Genomic DNA, 21,192 nt, shown 5'->3' on the forward strand with positions numbered 1-21,192 from the left:
TTTCATCAGAGAAATGTTGGAGGGTATGCAATACACATTACATTCTTCTTGTGGCCATGCCCTACAAACAGCTGGATACAATATCTTTATTGTCATTGTCAACGAAATTGAAAAATATACATAAGACATTCAAAACCCAACAAGCCTGCTATCCCAGCTATCCCAACCTGGTTAGCCCCCTAAAAACTCTGATGCCCCATTTTTAAATACAATATACTCCCATACAGACTCCTTAAAGGTAAAGGGACCCCTGACCATTAGGTCCAGTCGTGGCCGACTCTGGGGTTGCGGCACTCATCTCGCTTTATTGGCCGAGGGAGCCGGCGTACAGCTTCCAGGTCATGTGGCCAGCATGACTAAGCCACTTCTGGCGAACCAGAGCAGTGCACAGAAAAACCGTTTACCTTCCCGCCGGAGCGGTACCTATTTATCTACTTGCACTTTGATGTGCTTTTGAACTGCTAGGTTGGCAGGAGCAGGGACCGAGCAACAGGAGCTCACCCCGTCACGTGGATTTGAACCACCAGCCTTCTGATCGGCAAGTCCTAGGCTCTGTGGTCCCGCGTCCCAGACTCCTTACAATGCGTTTAAAACTAAAATTGCATTTGGGTAGAAACTGTTTCTCAGGTGGCTAGTCCCAGTCTTTATAACCCTGTACCTTCTTCCAGAAGGCAGAAGCTGAAAGAAATCATTTCCAGGGTGCTCACTATCCTGTACTATCTCTGCATCTTTCATATGGCACCTGGAAGCATAGATTTGATCCAAGGTGGGAAGAGTGCACCCAACTATTCTCTCCACCGTCTTTACAACCCTGGAAAGCATTGTTTTTTCCCTGACCGTGCAGCTCCTAAACCACACACACAGACCATAAGTTAATACTTTGAAAAGGAAAAGAAAAGCTGAAGTCGGCTGCTTTTATTTTGAAGAAAAGCAGCTGTGCGGTCCCAGTCTGGATTGGGGAATCTCCTGTTTTTCTGGGCTTGTAAATGTCCAGGAATCATTACCGCCCATTGCCTATAGGTCTGCAATTAGTGGAGGTAGCCTGAAGTGCCCTTAACCAGAAGAGAGAGCAAGAAGGAAGGTGGGTTTGCAATTGCACTCCGTGAGTTTATGTCAGGGAGCTGTGCAGAGAGTTGATGGGATGGGGTGAATTATGTGCCAGAAATATATCCTCCACATCTCACTAGTTCTTTTGCATTAGGAAACTCTGGTCAGAGTATTAAACAAGCCATTAGCCACAGTGCATCGTGTCCTATATTCAAGCTTCAATAACTAATAAACAAAGGCCAGAATGTCTTAGGTCATTCTTGATGCTATACCGAGGTGTAACAGAAAGCCACAAGTGAACTGCATTCTAATTATTCTTCAGATTCACAGGAGAAGCTTTCAAATTATTTCCTAGAGCAGGTTTCGAAATAAGCAGCATAATGGATTCATTATCGAGCATCAAAGGAGAAATGCTACCAAAAAACAGCTGAAAACTACCACTCTGCTGTTGAAATTATCATATTGGTTGCGTGTTCTATGATTCTGAGGGAACAAAATCAAAGTTCCCAGTCTTCTCCAATTGGCCCCTGCTCAGATTTAAACAGGACAGATGGGTGCATTTGGAACATCTGTAGAGATGGAGGAGGACTTTGTCTGGTCTATTTTTCATAATGGATTGACCCAATTGGTTACTCCTAAACTGGATCGTCGATTCAGCTCACAAATCTATCCAGATTTTTGCAATGCTCTTTTGGTGGACAGAAGTATGTATTTAATGGTTTTGGTGAACAAAAATATGTGTTTAATGTAAAAAACACACACCCAAAAACCCCGACGTGTACTCGATAATTTTCTGGCACTTCCCAATGACATGATGTGGACTCTGGTAAAGGTAAAGGGACCCTTGACCTTTAGGATGACTCTGGGGTTGCAGCGCTCATCTCACTTTACTGGCTGAGTGTCAGGTATGCATGCAGGAGCCAGGCCCTATGACCAATAGGATGCTGCAGGACTGGGGGCTTCCTAAGTTTGTTCTGAAGAGGCAAGGCGCGGCCACTTAGGTGAGGCCGATTCGTAACTCACAGCACCTGGTGGCAAGAGCCGGGAAGGGATATAAGGTCAGCATTTTCCCTTTGGCTCTTTGCCACAGTAACACGTTCCCTGCCTTGCTGCGTTTGGTTCCTTGACTCCTTGCTTCTTGATCCTTGGACCATTGACTTCATGACCCCTTGCTTCTTGATCCTCAGACCCCTGACTTTGTGACTCCTTGCTTGTTGATCCTCGGACCCTTGACTGTGTAACTGCTTGCTTCCTGACCCTCGGCTTCTTGACTCCAGTTCCTGCTCCCACCCCGCCATCTTGCCCCTGGTCCCGACATCCCCAGCTGGGACTTTGATTGCCCATAAACCGGACCATGACACCGAGGGAGCTGGTGTACAGCTTTTGGATCATGTGGCCATTGTGACTAAGCCACTTCAGGCAAACCAGAGCAGCACACAGAAACCCCGTTTACTTTCCTGCCGGAGTGGAACCTATTTATCTACTTGCGCTTTGACATGCTTTTGAACTGCTAGGTTGGCAGGAGCAGGGACCAAGCAACGGGAGCTCACCCCATCGTGGGGATTCGAACCGCCGACCTTTTGATCGGCAATCCCTAGCACACATTAGGGCAAATGTGGCCAACCAACCAAGTCTTCCATCTCTTCTTGCTTGCAACCAGCCCAACGGTTGGCCTCAGCTGCCAACTTCCTTTTCTTTAGGTGCTACTGGACAATTTTAATTTTTAAAAAAATATATTTCTACTGTGTCAGACCAACACGGCTACCTACCTGAATCTAGTTCCTTTACTTTAGTCTCAGTATTGCTTTTATAGACTTCAGCAGGGAAGATGACAGGGACAAAGCTAGAATTAGTTGGCTCTGTCTGTTATTGGCTCTGGCTCCACCTAATAATGGCTTCCCTGCTTTCCACTACACCAGGATCAATGGACATCAGCTACCAATGATTATACACCAGGCCTTCATTTTGATTTTGCTTTACAAGATAACTGGTCAAAAAAAAAATCCCATTTTCCACATGGAGTTTTATCGAATGGGGAACATCAAATCACTACCTTGTAATGTCTCTATGAGAATGCTGAGAAGAGATATATAAGTGGCATAAAGTTGCCTTACTACACCAATTTCCATCTGAAGGGAAACATTGTCTCTCACACTAAAACAAGCCTCAGATATTTAATAATTTCAAGTGACAAAACCATTTTCTTCGTCAGGTAGAAAAGATTTTGAGAGAGAGGCTTATTTCACATTTTCTTTTTCCTCCTACTCCTTTTATATAAAATTTACCTCAGCAATATTTATCTTTGTCATCATTCGTTTATGATTCTTTTCATTTTAACGTCTTTTATAAAGTAGATTCAACACACTTCTCGGCACACTTTCCTTTCTTCGCAGCCCACCATATAACAAATTTATTGGAAGAATCTTCTCTGGAGTTAAAATACGGTGATAGAAAACATCTACAAGCCGATGGCTTTCCACAGAGAGACAGTAGAACATAGCATTTTGTGTTGCTCACCCACTGAACTGGCTTAAAGGCACATAACTCGACTTGACCTGCCTGAGAGGCAAAACTGAGTAGGTTGTACTCCATGAGATCCCAAAAGTGATGAGTGCCTTTTAGGCAAACGTGAACAGATATGTATTCATTTTCAGCAATGCTGTTATGTGGGCAATTTGACCGTGAGGCAGCTTCCAACTGTGCTTCACCCAGGATTTATCGCCATTTCTCTGAAAGCCACAGAAAGACTATCCCATTTTAATTTATATCTAAATCACCATTACTGGAGCTCAATGTTTCTTTCACAGAAAAGGTGGAAAGTCATAAAATGACATGCACAAGGGCCATAGCAATTGCAGGTCTCTATAAGTCATGAAAAACATGGAATACCTACCAGAAGCATTTTTACTTGGCATTGTAAGTGAGAATCATAGAATCATAGAATCATAGAGTTGGAAGAGACCACAAGGGCCATCGAGTCCAACCCCCTGCCAAGCAGGAAACACCATCAGAGCACTCCTGACATATGGTTGTCAAGCCTCTGCTTAAAGACCTCCAAAGAAGGAGACTCCACCACACTCCTTGGCAGCAAATTCCACTGTCGAACAGCTCTTACTGTCAGGAAGTTCTTCCTAATGTTTAGATGGAATCTTCTTTCTTGTAGTTTGGATCCATTGCTCCGTGTCCGCTTCTCTGGAGCAGCAGAAAACAACCTTTCTCCCTCCTCTATGTGACATCCTTTTATATATTTGAACATGGCTTAACCTCCTCTTCTCCAGGCTAAACATGCCCAGTTCCCTTAGCCGTTCCTCATAAGGCATCGTTTCCAGGTTTTTGACCATTTTGGTTGCCCTCCTCTGGACACGTTCCAGTTTGTCAGTGTCCTTCTTGAACTGTGGTGCCCAGAACATTAATAGACAGGACAATAAACTGTTTTTATATGCATCAACGGCAGCAAAAGTATTGTTGGCACATAAATGGGAACAAGAAGAACTACTGATGATAGAAGAATGGCAAACGAAAGAATTGGATAAGATGGCAGAATGTATTCGAAACCTGTGGGATCAGAGATTCTCAGAGGACTGAAGTAAATATATGAATTATTTGAAAAGCAATTGTTTTCAACAGATTACGCTAGTAGGATTACAAGAAGATTTGTAAGGAGGACTATGCGAAATATTGCCGAGAAAACTATGATAAGAATTATTAGTGAAGGAGTATTAAATGTAATACTGAAAATAATGAAATGCAGATTAAGTGATAAAGACTGAAAAATCTTCAGATGCAGTTGATGGAGGTCCAAAACATTGTTTAAAATAAGAAAGTATGTTATATGATTTTTGGGAATTATTTGTAAAAATCCATAAAAATATTTTTAAAAAGAGAAAGAAGACCAAAAAAAAGAAAAGAAAAACATGGAATACCTTCAATACCTCCTGTCAAGAGGCACATTTCCTCAGGGCGAGTTGTCGAAAGATGCATGCCAATAGAGGGTGGAGCCAGGGTCAAAAAAGAGGGGGCATCTCTTTTCTCTCTTTCTAACATTCACTTCCTCTCTCTTTCCTTCCTCCCTATCCAGAAGATTGCCAAGGTAGGGAGCTGGGTGAGGAAATGGGTCACTTTTCTTCTTGAAGATCTGAACCAATTCCATGCAGAGGGCTTTTTCATCTTCTGTCTTTCCATCATTCCACACCCTTCAGCTTTGCCTCGGTTTCCCACATCCTTCCTTAGCTCTCTTGTGGGCTCTGCCTAAAAAGGTAAAGGTACCCCTGCCTGTACGGGCCAGTGGTCTCCGACTCTAGGGTTGTGCACCCATCTCACTTAAGAGGCCGGGGGCAAGCGCTGTCCGAAGACACTTCCGGGTCACGTGGCCAGCGTGACGAAGCTGCTCTGGCGAGCCGGCACCAGTGCAGCACACGGAAACGCCGTTTACCTTCCCGCTGTAAAGCGGTACCTATTTATCCACTTGCACTTAAGGGTGCTTTCAAACTGCTAGGTGGGCAGGAGCTGGGACCGAAAGACAGGAGCTCACCCCGCCGTGGGGATTCGAACCGCCGACCATACGATCGGCAAGTCCTAGGCACTGAGGTTTTACCCACAGCGTCACCCGCGTCCCTGGACTCTGCCTAGTCACATGGAATTACCATAGAGGATGACCAGATGCCCTTGAGGTGGCCTCCCTGCTTTTGAGGGTATTCAACTGGCTTCATTTAAATCACTCAGTTTTCTGAAAGGCTGTGACGGGTGAGCCAACATGCTGAATCCAGCCCCCTTCCCTCACTCGGCTGTGCTTCGGCAGGACAAAGGCAATAATGAAGCATTATAATTCCCCCCAAAGTGTTTCATTAAAAATGAAATAAAACTAAGACATTTAGCAGAAATTATGTAATTATGTCTGTCAGGAGAGAATAAGTTCAAAGGCAGACTTTTTTAAAAAAAAGAAGAGGAGGAATGTAATTGTTCGCCAATGAATTTTAAACTGGCTGGATTTATTATTTTTTAAAAGGTGTGTAAGGAGGTGGAGAAGGAAGTACATCAGATAATTTATTTTCTTATATAGAAAAAGGATAGCAAAATGCAGTCTGCACTAAACACTACACTCTTCTTAGCTGAATGGGATGTGGGAGGCAGGCTAAGAAGTATATTGAAAAAGTATCAAATTAAAACCACCTAGTATGTTAGGCATGCAAGTTCTACTATTTTAGGGATGCAACTTTTTGTGCAGGGTATACAGCAGGGATGTCCAACAGGTTGATCACAATCTACTGGTAGATCCCCAGGAGGTTTTGGTAGATTGTGGTCGATTGTTGGTTCCCTTTCCTCAGTGGTGGTAGAACAGAATCGGGCCCCGGGCCCTTGCCCTTGTCTTCCATTGTTGCACGATCTTCAGAACGGAAGATGGAGCTTTTGCAGTAAGGCTGATTGTTTCCTTAGTGATCTTTTGGTGAGCAACTTTTTCCCTTTCTCCCTAAAGAAGCTCAGCAACTTTTCCCTAAAAAAAGTCCCCCTAAAAAAACCAGAAGTCCCCCTAAAGAAACTGGAACTTTCTTCCCTAAAAAAAAGTTCAACAACTTAGTCCTGAACCCCTTAAAAAATGGGGCTTTCCTCCCTAAAAGAAGCTCAAAAACTTTGACCTGAACCCTCTCCCCAAAAGGGGTAGATCACTGCCCAGTTTTTTATTCTGTTAGTAGATCGCAGTCTCTTAGGAGTTGGCCATCCCTGGTATACAGAATATCTTTTGTGCCCCTCCCCACATCCGTAAAGAAGACTCATGATAAAAGCTTTGGGAAGAAGGTTATGCTTATAAGAACATACAGTGCTTTTTTTCTAAAAAAAAAATGTTTAGGGGTACTCTCATTTTGACTCAAGGAAATAAAGAAAAACACCATTTTATAGTTCAAATTGGGGGGGAATAAATACAGTGGTACCTTGGGTTACATACGCTTCAGGTTACAGATGCTTCAGGTTACAGCTAACCCAGAAGTAGTACCTCAGGTTAAGAACTTTGTTTCAGGATGAGAACAGAAATCATGGTCCGGCGGCATGGCAGCCCCCATTAGCTAAAGTGGTGCTTAAGGTTAAGAACAGTTTCAGGTTAAGAACGGACCTCCGGGACGAATTAAGTTCTTAACCCGAGGTATCACTGTACAGTAAATGGACAAAAGTACAAAGAACATGCATTACTTCATATTACACAGCTGTCAGCTCACAGCAATGTCCACATTGGCATGAGGTTGTGTCAATATTCCACATTCCACACTGCTTCACACATTAAACGCTCACTTCCATCTGAGACTCAGGAAACACCGTGACAGGAAATGATGATTCACCGTGCTAGAGAAGAAACTAAAAATGTTAATTATTATTTTTTTAGTTTCTTCTCCTGTTAAATTCACAAAATATTTAGGGGTATGCGTACCCCTGCATCCCCCCCCCCAGAAAACAAGCACTGATAATACAGAAAATTTGAGGGACTACAAATTAACCAAATTCAGAAAGTACAGGCAGGTGAGGATTTCAACTTGCTCTGGTTGGGAAAGTTCCCACTGGCCATATGATAGCTTTGCTTCCCAGAAATGGATGGGGAGAAATTGACTCCCTCCTTGCTATGTGAGCCTTTGGGTACAAACCCAGCATGTGGACCCAAGGCTCTGATGTCCAGTGTTCATGCAAAATGTGCCCTGTCAGGGCACCCCAAATAGAACGCAGCCCCCAAGCTTAAAAAGGTTACACATTGCTGTCAATAAATCCATGCATAAACACACACACACACACCACCCAAAAAAACCCAAAACACCCAGCATTATTAATTGACATATGTTGGAGCTGCTTGCAATAAAATGGTTCACCTTTGGGTTTTACCTTTGCTTTCGGAATCCTTATATATCTCTGGGGCACCTTTTGTATAATAAAAGGCAACAAACAGACGGGAGGATTATGCTGATGCAGCTCTTTAAATTCACTGTAAAATGCAAGCTATTTGGGGGATTAGAATTCCCTTCACATCAGTAACGTATGATCTAGCTGAAAGGAAATTCAGCCACAGAGGAGAAATTGGCTGGGCATTCTTTCACCGCCAGGGCCACAGTGGATAACATTTTATGTGAATTTACAACTGATCTTTTATACTCTCTTTGTAGAATAGTGTGTGGTTCACAAGCTAACAAGATAATGCCTTTTAATGTGCATCTTATCTCAACAACATCGTCGGCTAAAGGAGCCACTACTTTAGGATACTTCCCTTTTTCTTTTAAACCCGCAAGCTTGTGTTCCTTTTCCCTTTTTCCAAAATCCCAGCACTGCTGAGATCATGCCTCGCAAGCTGTTCCTATGAAGAAGTTAGCATTAGTTGCATTGGAAACCTGATTGTTTTCACATTAAACATTAAACTGCATTCAACGTGTCCTTGTTTCCTAAACTGAGCATAATAGCTATCGGCAGTGTTAATTGCTCTTTGAAAGGGAACCCTTTACACTTGTGAGAATTGCTCTGCCTTTTATCTGTGGAGACGGACGCTTCCGACACATTCTGATTCTCAAGATGGCAGAAGCTTACCCCCAGTGCTTGCAAGTGGCTGGCCCTTGCCTTCAATTATGAGACAGAGAATCTGGCTTCAGCTACGAAGCAAATATTTAACACAGCATGGAAAAAAGCTGGGGGAAGCATTTCAAGGTTGGGCACTGTTGCGATGATATACTTTCAGCTAACGTGAGATACAGAAAGATTTAGGGAAATTAGAGCAATACAAAAAAGCCTGTTGTTTATGCAGTTAAGGGGAGCAAACTTGAACACACTTTCACATAGACTCCATTGAGCCAGGGTCACCCTGTGCATTAGGCAATCTCCTGAGCCATTTGCTCAGCAATATTTATCTTTGCCATCATTGCCATCATAATAATATATATTATAATAATACAATAATTTATTATTTATACCCCGCCCATCTGGCTTGGTTTCCCCAGCCACTCTGGGTGGCTTCAAACAAAACACTAAAATACAATAACTTATTAAACATTAAAAGCTTCCCTAAACAGGGCTGCCTTCAGATGTCTTCTAAAAGTTTGGTAGTTATTTTTCTCTTTGACATCCGGTGGGAGGACATTCCACAGGGCGGGTGCCACTGCCGAGAAGGCCCTCTGCCTGGTTCCCTGTAACTTGGCTTCTCGCAGCGAGGGAACTGCCATGCCAGAAGGCCCTCGGCGCTGGACCTCAGTGTCCGGGCACATGATTCTTTTCATGTTAACACCTTTTATAAAGTAGATTCAACACACATCTCTGGCTTGTGGGGAGACCCTATCTGGAGCCAATAAATGATAAATGATGTCCGCTCCGCGCTCCGGGGAAGGGCTTTGCTGAAGCTGGTCACATGCTGTCCACCTGAGAGGTTCCACAGCGCAGCTCTGGTGCGCTGTGGCTCAAAAAAAAGCTCATGGGCTACCAGGAGTCAGCAAACATTTTCAGCAGGGGGCTGGTCCACTGCCCCTCAGACCTTGTGGGTGGGTCGGACTATATTAAAAAAAAAAAATGAACAAATTCCTATGCCCCACAAATAACCCAGAGATGCATTTTAAATAAAAGCACACATTCTACTCATGTAAAAACATGCTGATTCCCAGACCGTCCACGGGCTGGATTGATAAGGTGATTAGGCTGGATCCGGGCCCCCGGCATTAGTTTGCCTACCCATGGGCTAGACGCATAGCTGTCAACTTTTAGATTTGAAAATAAGGGATCAGCAGCCTTGAAAATAAGGGATCAGCAGCCTCACCTGTCCTGGGGACAGTCTACGGGATATCTAACAATCCGGGATAGCAGCGGGAAGCAGTGGAAAATGGCGCTGGAATAAGGGAATTTCCCACAAAAAAAGGGAAGGTTGACAGCTATGGCTAGAGGTTTACTACTACTGATGCAGAGGATCTCACTATAAGAGGTTAATGGCAGGGACTGGGCAGAGGAGGAATGGTAGAGACCACTTCCTCAGCCTGATCCTTCCAGAGAAGAAGACTGTTCAGAATTACAACAGGGGATTGAGGGAGATCACAGAGAAAGATGAGGGGGGAAATTGGGAAATAATGGGAGAGGAGGAGGAAGCAGAGCAGGAGCAGCTGGCTGACATGTTATCACTAGAAAGCATTCCATACCCACCATCTTCCAGAACCCGGCAAGCCTTAAAAGTAGGAGAGCAAAGAACTCAGGAGCAAAGGATCCTCAGTGCCACCCGTAGAAGAGATGACAAATGAGGAAGTGAGTGAGAAGGGGAGGGGAGATTGACTTGGAACAACGCCATTATTCTAAGAGGCTGCATTCCCAAGCCTCTCTGTGTAAATATTGAATAAAATCAGATGGTAAGGACTTTTCCTTGTCTTATCCGTTCCTGGCAACCTGCTGTGGAGGTTGGTTCCTCTGCTGCTGACAGTTATTTTTAATCTAATTATGGAGCAAGGCATTTAACTTTCTAAATTTAGTCATAATTTAAAAATCAGTACTTTCCATTCCATACCGATTTAGATATTATTATTAATAATAATACAGCCGTACCTTGGAAGTCAAACAGGTTAGTTCCTGAACATTTTGGCTCCCGAACATCACAAAACCAGAAGTGATTGTTCCACTTTGCAAACTATTTTTGAAAGCCAAACGTCTGACGGGGCTTTCCGGGAGCTTCCTGTAGCCAATCAGAAGCTGCGCATTGGTTTTCGAACGTTTTGAAAGTCGGATGGATTTCCACAATGGATTCCGTTTGACTTCCAAGGTACGACTGTAATACTTTTGCGGCAACTGATAATAATAATGAACACCCATACTTTACATTGTGGGTGCCCTTTGTGGGATCACGTGCAGTGTTACAGTTCCCAGGGAACTTACTGTCAAACAGGGACTGGCCTGCCTCTCAGTGTTAATTTTTGGAGGTTCACGCCCAGCCTCTGTAGTCAAGTTTCATTGCTGGAAGGTGGGACCAGTCCCATATATATAAGGGGGTGGAGCCGACAGTAGCCAGGTAGTCAGCTTAGGAGATTTCACCTCTGGGAGTGAGCTCTGGTTGTGGGACATCAGGCATGGCCTGATGGAGAAGTTGGAGGTAAGTTGAATGGTTTTTCCGGATGTAGGTAGTCATGGTGGTGAGACCGTGAGTTCACAGTCTTGGGTGGCAGTTATGGCCTTGGGTGGAATCCTTTAACCTTTTCTTCCCTATAATGAGGGGTGGCACATGAAGTGGTGACTCACCCCTTGCAGTGGCGATTCCAGGGTCCCCTCTTAAAGGGGTTATATATAATGGGTGTGACTGGCCATACACCGAAAGGTTGTCAGTGAACTACCCTATGTGTGAGGATATGGGCTGGGCTGCCTGCTACACTTACGTCTCTCAGAGCACCCCCATATCCCATTTACCCTGATGTTCCCCAGTTCCCCCGGCTGGGGGCTGGGAGGGATACACTCCCAAGGCCTAAGCCAAGTTCTTCCTACATTTGGAAGTGTAATAAAGTTGTGGCCTAATTTTAATTCCATATAACATTGTCAGAGTCCTTATTCCTTCCTTATGATCCCTGGGGCTGTCACCGCCTGGTCACGCAATATGCACTGCCAAAGTAGCCCCACCTAAAGATATTCCTGACGTAGCAACTTTCTCCGTTCGGGCTGCCAAAAGATCATGCACATCAGCTGATGCAGCTGTGGATTTGTGCCCATTCACTGTTATCGCAATTGATTTTTATCTCTGAAACCACACAGGGAACTCTTCAAGCCTCCATCTCAGTTTCTTGCCATTAAAGGAAGCTTTCTCTCATGACCCTACCTGCTACTGTTGTTGAGCTACCTTTGGCCACAAGAAATCTAATTACTTGGCGTGGGGGAGTGGTGGGTCAAGCATGTCGCTGCTTGATATTAAATTGGCACACACTTTTAATACAGTGGTAACTCGGGCTATAGAAGCTTCAGGTTACAGACGCTTCAGGTTACAGACTCCTCTAACACAGAAATAGTACCTCGGGTTAAGAACTTTGCTTCAGGATGAGAACAGAAATCGTGCGCTGGTGGCATGGCGGCAGTGGGAGGCCCCATTAGCTAAAGTGGTGTCTCAGGTTAATAACAGTTTCAGGCTATGAACGGACCTCCAGAACGAATTAAGTTCTTAACCCGAGGTACCACTGTATCATATTGAGGATCATTGCTAAAGATGAAGGCATTAGGCAGAATCAAGGAAAAGGGAAGCTGAATCCACGGAAATTTCAGTGGAAGGAAGAAGAACAGCATGCCATCTTCGCAATCTGCATATACTGGCTCTTGCTGGTGTCAAGACTATCCATAGATACTGATTTTGCTGTCCAGAGGCTTAAAACTTTCTAATTTGGTTCCTCAGTGTCATTTTTGTCAGGTTGGTGTTGGTTAAACGTTTAGTTAGGGTTGGTGGTTACTTTAATTTGGGTATAACTGTAAAATGTTTATTATTGTTGTTATTGTTGTTATTGGTTTTATTGATTTATTGGATTGTTTGTTGCTTGTACAGTGGAACCTTGGTTTTCAAATGTCTCCATTGACGAACGATTCGGAACACGGACACCGTAAACCCGGAAGTAAATGCTCCCATTTTCGAACGTGTCTCGGATGTCAAACTTCTGCGGTGGCTTCCATATTGAGTTTTTCGTATTATTTTTTCCGTTTTGAGGCTTCTGTAGTGAGTTTTTGGTTTTTGAACATTTCGGAATTTGAACAGTCTTCTGGAACAGATTACTTTTGAAAACTGAAGTTCCACTGTATAGGATATCTTGGTTGTTTTTTTAATGTTTGATGTTTTGTTGTGTTTTATATGTTGTAAGCCGCCCAGAGTAGCTGGGAAAACCCAGCCAGATGGGTGGGATATAAATAAAACGTTGTTGTTGTTTTTAACTTTAGAAGCCCACAGATCACCTTTGCTGAAGAAATATATAGATGAAAAAGAAATTGACACATTTGAAATATTCTTTTTGGGCTATTTTTGGACAGTGTGATGTAAATGAAGGCATTTGACATTGAGGATGTTGACTGGCAAGACAAACAACAAAGGTGTTGCTGAGATGATAGAAAAGGCTATGGAACAGCACATTCAAACATTTGTTCATCCCTCAGAAGAAGACAGGACAAGAAGCAATAAAGGTGGATTGAGGTTAAATGTTGGCAGGAACATCCTAGAGATAACCATAGATCACCAAAGGAATATGCTGCCTAGGGGAGTTGTGGCTGAATGGGTACCTGTCAGATATATGGTGGCTATAGAATATCTTGTTCATGGGGCAAAACCTTTCTGTTGTCCCTTCCATCACCCATCTTTGATTCCATCTGCATTAGAAAATATACAGCAACCTCATTCACCAAGAATAGAGGAGACCCATGGCTTGGAATTTATGTGAAATAAAGAAAAGTTTAAAAAGCCACACCGCTGCTCAGTTAAGTGTTGGAGATGAATATTTCCAAACTCCTCTATGTAATAATAACTGCATGCCCCCAATTACACATAACCTCCAAAATTTAAGCCCTAGGAAAATACATTAATATCTGGTGATGACACTGACATTTATCCGGGCTTTCCCTGAACTCATCAGTTGGTGGATTGACTCTTCTGCTTTCTGTTGTGTGGTGGTAGTGGTAGAGAGACCAAACATCTCCTTCCCCTGCCACCTACTGTCTGTATGTTTGATTAGTGTTTTTAAAAGCCTGATTAAACATTGACCTGATTTCTAGGCCAGATCTGAGGTTAAATGCTCGTTGGGCAAGGTCAAGGGACATCCAGGACCCTGGATCAGATATGGGGTATTGAATATCTTCTCTGTTTGGGTCAAGACAAAGCAAATCTTGTAATTTGATTCTGGCAAACGTTTGATTTAGTGATTGCCCCCCCAACCTAGATATCTTGGTCCTAGATATGTTTGTTTATGAAAGGTAGTAGAATTTCCTCCCTGCTTATTTAACTTATATGCAGAATTCATCATGCGAAAGGCTGGGCTGGATGAATCCCGAGCCGGAATTAAGATTGCCGGAAGAAATATCAACAACCTCAGATATGCAGATGACACAACCTTGATGGCAGAAAGTGAGGAGGAATTAAAGAACCTTTTAATGAGGGTGAAAGAGGAGAGCGCAAAATATGGTCTGAAGCTCAACATCAAAAAAACGAAGATCATGGCCACTGGTCCCATTACCTCCTGGCAAATAGAAGGGGAAGAAATGGAGGCAGTGAGAGATTTTACTTTCTTGGGTTCAATGATAACTGCAGATGGTGACAGCAGCCACGAAATTAAAAGACACCTGCTTCTTGGGAGAAGGGCAATGACAGGCCTAGACAGCATCTTGAGAAGTAGAAACATCACCTTGCCAACAAAGGTTCGCATAGTTAAAGCTATGGTTTTCCCAGTAGTGATGTATGGAAGTGAGAGCTGGACCATAAAGAAGGCCGATCGCCGAAGAATTGATGCTTTTGAATTATGGTGCTGGAAGAGACTCTTGAGAGTCCCATGGACTGCAAGAAGATCAAGCCTCTCCATACTGAAGGAAATCAACCCTGAGCGCTCACTGGAAGGACAGATTGTGAAGCTGAGGCTCCAGTACTTTGGCCACCTCATGAGAAGAGAAGACTCCCTGGAGAAGACCCTGATGTTGGGAAAGATGGAGGGCACAAGGAGAAGGGGGCGACAGAGGACGAGATGGTTGGATAGTGTTTTCAAGGTTACCAGCATGGGTTTGACCAAACTGCGGGAGGCAGTGGAGGACAGAGGTGCCTGGCGTTCTCTGGTCCATGGGGTCACGAGGAGTTGGACACGACTAAACGACTAAACAACAACAGTAGAATTTCCCAGGTGGCTTTCTTCCGTGGTTGCTGTTATGTGTCAAAAAAGAAAAGAAAACAGAAAGAGAAAAAGGAGGGAGGGAAACCAGTTTCCTCCCAGTGTGGCAATACTAGTTTATAAAGCTTTTAAATAGGAACCTACCTGCAGATCATACCAATGGAAGTTTGCCCATCACTACGGTATTGTGTGTCTTTGTTATGTGTGTTGAGACTTAGGTCGTAACACTAAACTTAGCAGCTACTGTCGTACCTCTGCTTACGTATCCCTCTGGATATTGAAACTTCAGGTTGTGAATGCAGCAAATCCAGAAGTGTATACTTCCGGATTTCACCACGTGCACATGCACAGAAGTGCTCATTCACACCGTGTCCGTGTGCATAAGGGCGCCTCCAGTTATGAAGTTTTTGGAATGCGGCCGACCACTGTATATAAAAACATACCGAGATTCAGTCTCAAGTGGAAATGATCTATAATGAAATTAAGAAGGTCCTTAAGTGGACTTTTCCTAAGAAACCTGAGGCTTTTCTCCTGGGCATGGTTGGCCAACTGGTGCCAAAGAAGGATAGGACTTTCTTTATGTATGCTACTACAGCAGCAAGAATTCTTCTGGCAAAGTATTGGAAGATGCAAGAACTACCTACTCTGGAAGAATGGCAGACAAAGGTAACAGACTTCATGGGACTAGCAGAGATGACCGGCAGAATCCGAGACCAGGGGAAAGAGACAGTGGAAGAGGACTGGAAGAAATTTAAAACATATCTTAAAAACTGTTGTAAAATTGAGGAGTGTTAAGATGTCAAGGGGTAAGAAGTAGAGAATTACAGCTGTAACTAATAAGTTTAAGGAAATTTAATGAAAGGAAACTAAATAGATAAATTGACTAAAGGGTTGCTAAAGAATTGTGGAATAAGGATGCAGCGAAAGGGAGGTATGGGGAAGTCGGTATATGTTTAATGTTGTGTATGTTTTTGTTTTGTGATGTGTTTGTTTTTTATTATGTGTTTGAAAAATGAATAAAAAATTTATTAAAAAAAAGAGATTCAGTCTCAAGTGGATACACATCCTTTGTGCAACTGCAGATGGTTTGCTCTATCATTCCAGGCAAGGTCTTCATGAGATGAGCATATTTTATTTCGTTGTACAAAGATATGTGCAGCTCTTTTGTCCACAGTTTGGAGGGAGGAAATTTGATGATATATTCTTTTTAAATAAGAGGTTTTGCTTTTAAAGAGATGCAAGTCAGTTTCAGGGAGGCTTAAACATTCGGCAAACTGACTTGGGATCAGGCCTGCCAATCCCTCCAGACTAGCTGCTACTGTTTTCGCAGATCAGCAAGGCATTGAAACACATGAAGCATGGATATCAATAAGAAACTGTGGACAGCAGCTATTTGGAAAGAAAAGGCATTGACTTGTGACAGCTCTCTTGATCGGTTCATATTTTATAGCTTGCTTCTTCTTTTTTATTCCTTTCAAGCTGCTTGTGGCAGCGGATACATGCCTTTAAAATTAAATAAGCAAGCAACAAACTGGAACTTCCCAAACTGAGCAGAAGGCATGAGCTTGTTTTGATTTTTTTTTGAAATTACAAAGCATAAAGAAAAAGGAAAACAGGGGAGGATGGTTTAGATAGATTTGATGTGACTGTGCTTGAGGTATTTTTTTAATCCACTATGGCAGTGGAAAAAAACTGGCATCATAGCAGCCAAAATGGTTGCATTTCCATTTCTATCATATTTATTATTATTATTATTATTATTATTATTATTATTATTATTATTATTATTACTACTACTACTACTACTATTACTACGATGATAATGATGGTGATGATTTGTACCCCACCCACCTGACTGGGTTGCCTCAACCAATCTGGGCAGCTTCCATCATAAACAGAAACATAATAAAACATCAGGCATTAAAAACTTTTCTAAACAGGGCTGCCTTCTAAAGGTTATAAAGTTCTTTATCTCCTTGACATTTGAAGGGAAGCTGTTCCACAGGGTGGGCTCCACTACCAAGAAGGCCCTCTGCCTGGTTCCCTGTAGCTTCACTTCTTGCAATGAGGGAACCACCAGAAGACCCTTGGAGGTGGACCTCAGCATCCGGGCTGAATGATGGGGGTGGAAACTCCTTCAGGTATACAGAGCTGAGGCCATTTAGGGCTTCAAACACTTTGGGCACCAAGACTTTGAATTGTGCTCGGAAACGAACTGGGAGCCAATGTAGGTCTTGCAGGTGCTGGATTATATGGTCCCGGCGGCCGCTCCCGGTCACTAGTCTAGCTGGATTGGTTGTGGTTTCCAAGTCACCTTCAGCATGAGTCTCCTGTCAAACACCCATCTAGTGCCCAACTGGGTGCCTGTGGCATCCATGCAAGCAGGACATGAGCAAAACAGTTGAGTAGAAAATCAGTACCCAATAGCAAATGGTACTCAAGGAGTCATAGAATCACAGAATCATAGAGTTGGAAGAGACCACAAGGGCCATCGAGTCCAACTCCCTGCCAAGCAGGAAACACCATAAGAGCACTCCTGACATATGGTTGTCAAGCCTCTGCTTAAAGACCTCCAAAGAAGGAGACTCCACCACACTCCTTGGCAGCAAATTCCACTGTCGAACAGCTCTTACTGTCAGAAAGTTCTTCCTAATGTTTAGGTGGAATCTTCTTTCTTGTCGTTTGGATCCATTGCTCCATGTCCGCTTCTCTGGAGCAGCAGAAAACAACCTTTCTCCCTTCTCTATGTGACATCCTTTGATATATTTGAACATGGCTATCATATCACCCCTTAACCTCCTCTTCTCCAGGCTAAACATGCCCAGCTCCCTTAGCCGTTCCTCATAAGGCATCGTTTCCAGGCCTTTGACCATTTTGGTTGCCCTCCTCTGGACAAGTTCATTCACATGCTCATTCTGTGTTAGAAGGACTGAGTGCCCAAGACCCACCTTCCAACCACACATTACAAACATTGCATGATGTCACATTCCAAATGTAGGCCCAATTACGTGACCCTTTCCGTTCAGCAAAGGGCAGGGGGCATAGGAACCAAGGTCTCTTCCCCCTGCCAATAAAATATTTGAAGGGGCCAATCCCCCTCAAAGTTAATGGGCATTGTCATTCCAATGTTTGTGCGCCACATTTTGTGATTGATTATGTGGGGTAGGACTTACCTGCCCCCCCAAATATTTTATTCAAGTTGGCACCTGGTGGGGGGGCATTGCACGAATGAATCTTAACTCGTATAAATGTGCACTAGAAAGCTACACATGCATGTGCTCTCTCCAGAGCATCAGAACCATTTTCCTCCATTATACTTGGGCTCTATCATTTGGTAGAATAAGGCAGGTGTCACTGGAAGATGAATTTGTGGGCAGGTGGCACTGTGGGTTAAACCACAGAGCCTAGAACTTGCTGATCAGAAGGTCGGCGGTTCGAATTCCCGTGATGGGGTGAGTTCCCGTTGCTTGGCCCCTGCTCCTGCTAACCTAGCAGTTTGAAAGCATGTCAAAGTGCAAGTAGATAAATAGGTTTACCTCCGGCGGGAAGGTAAACGGTATTTCCGTATGCTGCTCTGGTTTGCCAGAAGCGGCTTAGTCATGCTGGCCACATGACCCGGAAGCTGTACGCCGGCTCCCTCAGCCAATAAAGCGAGATGAGCACTGCAGTCCCAGAGTCGGCCACGACTGGACCTAATGGTCAGGGGTCCATTTACCTTTGCTTTATGAGCAGCAAGTGGGTTGTTGTTGTTTTTTAAGTTTCTGGGACAGTGTTTTTGCTTCTAGGGAGGCAGAGAGCAGAGGCAGTTTTAGGGTAGTGGGACTAGGCGCCACACTGTAGGGGGGGCTACAACAAAGGTTAGAATGGAGTGCGAGAGGGAGGGCACTGAATTTAGCATCTTACAAGCCGCTGTTGAAATTTGAGAACCTAAAGTCCACCATTGGGGAGAGGTTCTGCTATGATTTTCTTCTTCCAGTGCCAAGATCTGAGGCAGATCCACACACATGGAGCGGGAAGGGGGGCACCATAAATAAGTCAGAAATTAAATGGTTATAACAAAAGAAAAAAATGCTATGGAAAATCACTTAGAATTATTTTATTTTTTTGCTCTCTGTTGCCATTTGGTGTTGCATGTTTATAACATATTCTATTTACAAAATGCTTTGTAAATAGACTCTCTCCCCCCCCAAGAATATTTATTAACGTTTTCAATAATAATACAAGAAAAATCAACAAGAAAAAAGAATAACAAAAATACAAAAATAAAAATAATTAAAAACACATAAAGTTTCCATTACTTATTTTCCATTAACTTATTTCCCAGACCTCCTCATACCTCCCTTTTTTGTATTCCAATTCAAGTTGTTAGCTCAGCAAATCCTTATCAATAAATTTTAACCTATCTCTAAACCTCCCCCCCCCATATTCTCTTAAAGCATTACAGCTGGAAACCACTTAATTTCTATCCGACATCTGTAAATAGACTCTCAGCTGCAATTCTGCCTCTACGACTAAAGATGGACTTAGCTTTTTCATCAGAGCTTTGAGGTGCTGGTACTCATATCTTGACAAAAGTGCCATGGGTGCATATACATATAAATTGGCATATGCTTTTTTTAATTAAAAAAAATATCTGTACACTTTTTTGTTCTTTTTGGTACTGTACTCACACTTTTTAAACAATGCACAAGTGGCAATCATAGCCTTATCTCATCTCCTTGACCACTAGCCGCTGTGTTTCATTATGGGATTATAAACTCCCTCCTTCCAGGGATAATAACACTAATTTTACAAGAGGTGGTGAAAGTGATGAATGATGTAATGAGCTCCTGGCCTTGTACATTATTATTAATTCCAAGTTAATCTCTCTCTTTTTTTAATCCCTGACAGTTTAATCCCTGCGTTTAGAAGTTGCACTGCAGGCAGAAATTCCACAGAAATTTTTGGGCCCAACATCTGCAGTGTTGCAACTGTTCAGTTTTTGCTTTCCCTGAAGATATTTCTATACCTTCTCACAGCCAGGCAGTGCTTTTCGTGTGACGGAACTCACCAATATTGTAGCACCCTGCTTGTGGTTAACACTTAGCTGGAATGAAATATTCAACGCAGCAATAGAGAAATTAAAATAATAATTTATTTGTCAGACAATTAAATGAGAGACACAGTGGTATATGGTTACCAAAGCTCTGCCCACTCCAGCCCTGATGGCCAGCACTTACCGTATTTTTCGCTCTATAACACGCATCTGACCATAACACGCACGTAGTTTTTAGAGGAGGAAAACAAGAAAAAAATATTCTGAATGAAACAGTGGGTGCATGATTTTTATGGTTCATGCTGTGGCCACAGACATGTGATCTGATGGTGAGTTTGGGGTAGCCCAATGCAAAAATCCTGAGGATCCATGTGGATCCTTGCTTTGTAACCACGTTTTAAGTGGGGAGGGAAGGAAAAGCTCTCAAGGGAGCACGCGTGGAGAAGGAGCTTTTCGGTGAGCTGAGCGGGGAGGAGGGAGGGAAAGAGCACTGTTGCTTTAAAGGTATACTTAAGCTACTTGCCCTGTGCCTGGGTTTTTTCCATTTAACAGTTTGCAGCCTTTTCCTTCCGCTCCTTGTTTTGAGGCAGAATAGATTTGAGCAAGTGAGGAGGACTTGGATTGCAGGGGATTCACCATTAGCTGTGTAAAAGTGCTCCTCCTTGCAGCCTGAGTGATAAGCAGCCACCAGCAGCAATAGAATGGAGCACAAAAAAGTGGTAGGGGCACTAGGACCCAGACAATGCTCGAATCTATCCTGCCTGAAAACAAGCTGCTCCCTCCCAGCGGATCAGCTGAGACGCGGGGATTTGCGGAGTTTTCCCCTCTCCCTCATCCCCAGCCTTTTTTCTTTAACTTCCTGGTTTTCACTGCATGGCTCAGAGCTCGAGGTTGGTTTTATTTTGCTGCTGGTTGCTTAAATTTTATCTTTCCTGCCGTCCCTCTGCAGCCTCATTGCTCTGTTTAGAGAGCTCACGGACCTTTGCTAGCGTCTGTCCCTCCTCCCGTGTAAGCGGCTGCTGCCCGCTTTGCTGCCATGGCTCTCCTTCCCTCCCTCCTCCCCGGCTCCAGGTCGCTTTAAAGCAAGCAAAGCGAGAGCCTCGTAGAGTGTGTAAGCAGCTCCCGCTTTGCTTTACTGACGGCATCCATGGCTCCGATCCGTGCATTCGCTCCTTAACACGCACAGGCATTTTCCCTTACTTTCTAGGAGCAAAAAACTGCGTGTTATGGTCCGAAAAGTACGGTATATTTCCTCAGCCCAGCCCCTTTGCTCCTCCTTTGGCTGCCTCTGTCCAA

The sequence above is a fragment of the Podarcis melisellensis genome (genome assembly GCF_964234715.1).
Source record: "Podarcis melisellensis genome assembly, chromosome: 10".
NCBI lineage: Eukaryota > Metazoa > Chordata > Lepidosauria > Squamata > Lacertidae > Podarcis > Podarcis melisellensis.